Source organism: Apteryx rowi, unplaced genomic scaffold (genome assembly GCF_003343035.1).
Source record: "Apteryx rowi isolate R43461 unplaced genomic scaffold, aptRow1 scaffold_696, whole genome shotgun sequence".
Classification (NCBI taxonomy): domain Eukaryota; kingdom Metazoa; phylum Chordata; class Aves; order Apterygiformes; family Apterygidae; genus Apteryx; species Apteryx rowi.
In genome coordinates this window covers 163-6,405 of record NW_020450978.1, presented here as the reverse complement: position 1 = coordinate 6,405, position 6,243 = coordinate 163, and the positions used below count along the sequence as shown (strand labels likewise).

The window sequence follows — 6,243 nt, the reverse complement described above, 5'->3', positions numbered from 1 at the left end:
TTATTAGATGCTTAACATAATAAGAAAGCTCTACAGATGTAAATTTTCTAGCCTGGGTAATTAAGATTACTATTAATAACAATCTTTACTATTTTTGTCTTCCATAGGTAGCACAGAAGAACAAGTAATCCATTACAAACCTATGAATATTACTAGTTGCATGTTGCTTAGCTTTTCCTTAGCTGTTTTTATTTTGTTTTATTATCATATACTTATACATGAAGGGAAAAGTATAATCTCTTTTTTTTAGATCATTTGCTGTGGCTGAAATTCAAACAAGAAAAGTTTGAGTAAACCAAGGTAACATGGAAAAAATGGATCCAATTTAAAGGGATCTTCATCTCCAAACAAGAGAAAYCCCGTTTCCCTTGATGAGGATTTACATACCCCCTATTATGAACAGTAAACATTATTAATAGATCGCCAGCATATGATACAACACTTGTATATGTAACTTAGAAAACGTAGCTGTGACTGTGTATCTGCAAAAACGTAATATTTTGAGTACTATAAAAAGCAAAGTGAATCAATTAGGTATAGAAATTTCTACTATGATTAATTCTATTTTTAAATTACATACCTTTACTGTAGCTTTACAATGCTGGGACTGGGAAGACTGGACCCTCACATAGCATAGTTTTGAGTATATTTTAGAACACCTATGTATAAATTGATGGCCTTTGAATGGGTAGAAAACCAAAGGTTCCTCAGTTACGGCGATATCAAAACCACTACATATGTGTATGACACATAATCATGTATTGGTCTGATGAAAATTTTCTTTTTGTTACGAAGAAGACGATTAGGTGATTTTAGAAACACACAGCAGCAGTGTTTCTGCAACTAGAGCCCTACAGCAGCGAGGATGGGTGGCGCAGCAAGGGGGAATGTCCCAGACTGCCTCTTTGGAAAGGTACCAGCAAGAGGGGAATCACTTACGTGTGTGAATTAAATATGAGCACATATCAGTTTTCAATCATTGGATCACTGTTTAGATCAAAATTTAACCAGCTGTAAATATGGAATTCATCCTTTGGTTTCTAATGGGTCTGTAATTGTTTATGTGGGATCCAGCTGTGTTTGTGTGCATACTCAATATCCAAAAATGACTGAAATCACCCCAGTATGTGTAAGCTGCTTGATAATATGTATGTATGTAATATAACTTTAAATGAAAAGTATGATGTGAATCATGCAATGCTTTTAGAAGCAATGCTAAAGTTACTAGAAACTTTTATTCTGTGTACTAAATGAAGCCTAGCAGCATTTGGTTTAGGTTTTAATCAGTTGTTGCAGGTAACAGAGCATCCAGTTGTAACATTTGAAGTCCAACAGGTAGTAAAACAAGCCACCAAAGCAAGGTTTGCAGTACATGGCAAGAATGAGCAAGTTACTCGTGTTACCACTGCAATAACAGATGCGGCAGATCATTATTGGTGGAAATCCTTCCATCAGCTAATGAAATTTTGAATTGGGCTCTATACCCTAAAAGTGTAATCCTGGCTATCATAACAGTTTAGTTAACTGTGTAAATTATCCTGGCTACAAAAGCAAACACTAAGTAAATTGAGTAGTGGCTAAACACCAAAGCCTACAACACAGGCCACCCTCAGACCTACACGAGGCAAGACCAGGTAGGAAAGAGCAAATGCCTCCAAGAAGATCGATTGCTCGGTCCTGATCGGGAGCCTTGAGCCACAGGAGGGTTTGCAACATCCTTGCTGGACTCGTGAGTGATAGTTCATGTTCATGGACTATCAGAAGTGGGACCGTAGGCCTATAGCCCACAAAATATGATCTTGCCGTTGCCAGTAACAGGCTTTGTAGTAACTCTGCAAGGCCTCAGCACAGAGGCTTGTCAGCCTTGCTTTGTCTGGACTTGCCTTGCCAGGAGCTTTGTGTGGGCTTGTGTAGCTGTAACAGCAATCATCCAACAACCTGGTGATCCTCACCTGACTACGCTCCAGTAGGTAGGCTACAAAAGGCTAAGATGATTAAGGGACTGGAGCATCTCTCATATGAGGAAAGGCTGAGAGACCTGGGACTGTTTAACCTGGAGAAGAGAAGACTGAGGAGGGATCTTATCAATGCGTTTAAGTATCTGAAGGGAGGATGTAAAGAGGATGGGGCCAGACTCTTCTCAGTGTTGCCCAGTGACAGGACAAGAGGCAACAGGCACAAACTGAAACACAGGAAGTTCCGTCTGAATCTAAGAAAAAACTTATTTACCATGAAGGTAGTTGAACACTGGAACAGGTTGCCCAGAGAGGCTGCGGAGTCTCCATCCTTGGAGATATTCAAAAGCTGTCTGGAGAGGGTCCTGGGCAGCCTGGTCTAGGTGACCTTATTTGAGCAGGGKGGTTGGACTAGATGATTTCTAAAAGTCCTTTCCCACCTCAACCATTCTATGATTCTGTGAATTTTTGCTTTGCTTTGTCCGTGGGGGGCTGAARGGCCTCTTGTGAGCACGACAAAACGAGCTGTGCTCAAAAAGGGCTTGCAGCAGCACAGTCTTCCTCCGGGCACAATGCACTATCCCTGACCCTCAAGCAAAAATGCAGCGTAGGGGATGTAGGGGAGTCTGGGCCTGGGGATGATAGCAGAGGCCTTGAATCCACAGGCACAGGGTGATACTGGCAGCCCCAGGGCTATAAACAACTCATCAGCGGGCGATTGCTGGTGTTGCTGGAGGAATGTGACCTTGGGGGCTGGGAAACACCACGCTGAGGGGCAGCACAGCGAGCAAGGAACAAGTCTCCGGGGTGCATAAAGCTCTCCAAAGACAGCCAGTGCRGAGGCACGGGACACTGGGGACCAGCAGCAGAGGAGCAAGGCGAGGAGAGCCTTACAAAAGGCCTGAGTGAAAACAGCCCCAGGTGGACCCTAGAGGAGGAGGAGGAGGAGGAGGAAGAAACCCCCACCATCATCCTGGCAAGGCGGACGAAGGGGCCGCACCATCAGCGAAGGACTCGGGGCGCTGCGACGCCTGCAGCCCTGCTCCCTTCTCCTGGAGGAGGCCAGCACCACCAAAGCCAGGCACCTGGGCAGCGGATGGGTGAGCGCAACGCGGGGGAGGCGGTAGCGGCGGGGTGCGTGTGTGTGTGGCAGTCTTGATACTGATATTGTTAAGGGTTTTTTCCTTCTACCCCCTTTCTCTCTACTGCTGCAGATGATATAGTCTATAATTGTTAGTATCACAGTAAGTGGATTAATGAGAAATCTTTGATAATACTGTTAAAACCTTTAATTAGGCTAACAATAAATTATATTGTTCCTCATATAAGGTGTGTTTCTCTGGCCCACATAAAYGGCATAAGTTGTGGTGCAGCAATCCAGGCTTCAGTGAAGCATTATTTGCTAAACTGAAATAATGATGGAGAGAAGGACTAGTATCCAACTGCAGCCTCYGAAAACTGGGCCCAGGTAAGCTCCACCCTTCACAGCCTTAACCTGGGAACCACACACTGGTGTGAAGTAATCCTCCTCACCAGTGAGTTTTCTCATCTGCCCAAGTTCCCACTGGTCTTTGTGATCTTAGTTTACTAGAAAATTCATCTCAGGATTTCTTGTTTTTTCCCTGCAGTGTTGCCAGTCCTTCAACATGTGATTAAGGGAGTCTCCTCCTCACAGTAAACGTAAATCCATGAATTACCTGACTTCCAAAGCACAGCGTCATCATTTGCAGGTTCACAGGTCACTGTACTTTAAAACCAGTGGGCACAAGCCCTGTCTCCCATATCAACAGTCCTAATGTAGGGCACCTGTCCTGTTGTGTCTGAGGATTTTTAAGGTGTAAACAATATTGTTTGTACATGCTTTAAGCATTTTGACTCCTCCATCCTCCAAAGGTGGTCCATTATGCTGAGGGAGACTGTCCATCACATGGGAACAGAGCAACTATTAGCTGCAGTGGAAGGGGTCAGGGTTGGGGAGGAGAGAGTGGTCCTTCCACACCTGTCTTCCTTGGTCAGGAAAACAGATAATGCAGCCATCAAACTGTAATGGCTGCTACATCCCATATCTAGTACTCACGTTAATAAATACCTTCTAACAAACTTCTTGACTTCTCATTGTGAGCAAACCCAGTAACTTCTGCTGGTGCTGCCAACCCTTAAGAAAGTCACCCTGGGGGCCAGAGCATTACGTGGTGTAACTAACACAGCACCTTGAAACACCCTGCACCAGCTACCATCAGAGATTGACTGTTCCTATTTTGCCTGTCAATAAGGGGTTTGAAATGATTTGTTTTACCTCAGTGACTGACTTTTACATGCCTTGTCCTTCAGTATCTCATGTATAGCTTTCATCAGCTCACTGTCAGTGGAGATTCATCAAGGGCCAATGTCCCTGGAGTGAACAGAGAGACAACCCACAGCCAAGATGAGACTCTGGTTTGGGGGCAAGGGGAGGAGAGAAGCCAGAAGAGGGAGAAAGGAGGGGAGGAAGCAGCTTTTAACATAAAACATTAAAAAAAGAAAAAGAAATTATCTTTTTCACAGGCGGATCTCCAAAAACTTGTGTTCCAAGGCCCCAAAGCTGAGAAGGTTAGTATTTACAAAAAGGGCTAGTCTGAGAACAGCAAAACCTGATTTTCAGAGCAAGTGAGTACCCACACCTCTCACTTGTTCCCGTGAGAACAAAAGGTGCTCGCTGCGGCTCTGCAAACCTGGCCCTAGATTTCCCGTGTCAAGCACTGAAAACACAGGCACCTAGTATGCCAGGCTGCGGGTTGTCAGCCTGGACTAGCCCAGTGAGTCAGGCAGAGCCGGAGCATTAGACCCAATGCGGTTCACTATTCTCCTTCAAGGCTACATATAAACCTGTGCCTCTTCACCAGCTTGCTTTGCTTGTTTGTCCATCCCTCAGACAATGATCTCCCCACAGGACTGCTGTCTTGAACTTACTTGCAGAGCCTTTTTCTCGCCTCATGGGGTTTTAAACTCCCCTTAAAGCATAGCTTAACCACACTCGTCTCAGTGAAGCATGTCAATTTGTGTTGATAATTCCTTTTATCATCCAGATTCCTTTGCTTGCTGAGTTGCCTTCCTGATTCAAAGTCAGACTCAAAGTCAAAGTACTCATCTTTCTTGCATATCCTGAAAGCACCAAGCATCACACAGCACTGCACATCCTGATCCATAACTCATTAACATTCTTCCTTTCTTCTTTCATATTATTTCAGATGGGCTTTGACTAAAAAATCTGAAGCTATATTTTCCAAACTTTAAAATTCTGGCTTTAGTTCAACCTAATATCAGGTACAAACTATGAAACTAGCAACTAGTTCTGAAATTCCCTGAAATATGCATGTATCTGGAATGAAGGGTTTGATTCAAAGTTTTCAGAAGTCTAAATATCTATTACAAGAATGGTAAAATAGTCTCCGTTAGGTCTGACATATAATTTAATTCAGTACCTTCTGCCTAATTACAATGAACCAATGAAAATACCTTTTGAAATAAGCAAAAAAAAAAGGATTATTTACATGCAATGGTGTTTGTTTCCTTTCTTCTTTTCTTTGGCAAAGATGACAGGGAAAACCATTGTGTGTGTGCTCCAGTCTTCGCCTTCTTCTTTTTGTTTTTCTTTTCCTTTTGATGCCTGGATAAAAGAAAGTAAGAAAGATGACTTCCATAGAAACACATGCTGCAAACGTTACAGCACTGCTTCTGTGTTTATTGTTCCACAGCACCTTCCATGCCTATTAAAGGCGCTCTGAGATAATCAAATGAAAAGCATTGTAGAAACGCCATTCTTTAATAAGAATCCTTTGTTCAGTTAACAGATCCAAGCAAGTGCAGTGTCTGACAGCAAAAGGGCAAGCTTCTTTCATACAGGCAGGCCCCAGACTGGCCGTTTTTCCTGGTCACATCACAAAGCCACATACAAATTGTTCTCCACTACATCTCAACTCTTAAATTCCCCAAATCTTCTGCCTCATTGAAAACCTGTTCCCCCCCCCCCCGAAGTGCATACATTTGCATTTTTCCAGGTAGAATCTCATTTGGTGATATTTTTCCCATGTTTCTAGCCTCTAGATGTATTCCTAGAACAAGTAGGAGCAAAGAGAAGATAGAAGTTAGCATAAGGTAGGATAAAGGCAAAACAGGAGCTGGTACAAACATCTGGATAAAGCCCTCAGGTAAGGCTCATGCAATTTTTCCAATCCCTGCAGGAGCAAGAAGTGGTATAAACCCCTGGCTGCAGGTAACTCCCTGCAGGAATACTGTAAGTATTAAGAAT

The 6,243-nt window shown here is 43.3% G+C and overlaps 1 long non-coding RNA gene across 1 annotated transcript; it reads right to left on the bottom strand.

Moving 5' to 3' along the window:
- Positions 1-3,193: 3,193 nt before the first annotated feature.
- LOC112975860 lies at positions 3,194-5,597 on the bottom strand. Its single transcript, XR_003256806.1, has 3 exons — positions 5,486-5,597; positions 4,252-4,347; positions 3,194-4,125 (listed from the first exon to the last, which is right to left on the bottom strand). It is a non-coding gene; the product is annotated as an uncharacterized LOC112975860 (long non-coding RNA).
- Positions 5,598-6,243: the final 646 nt, after the last annotated feature.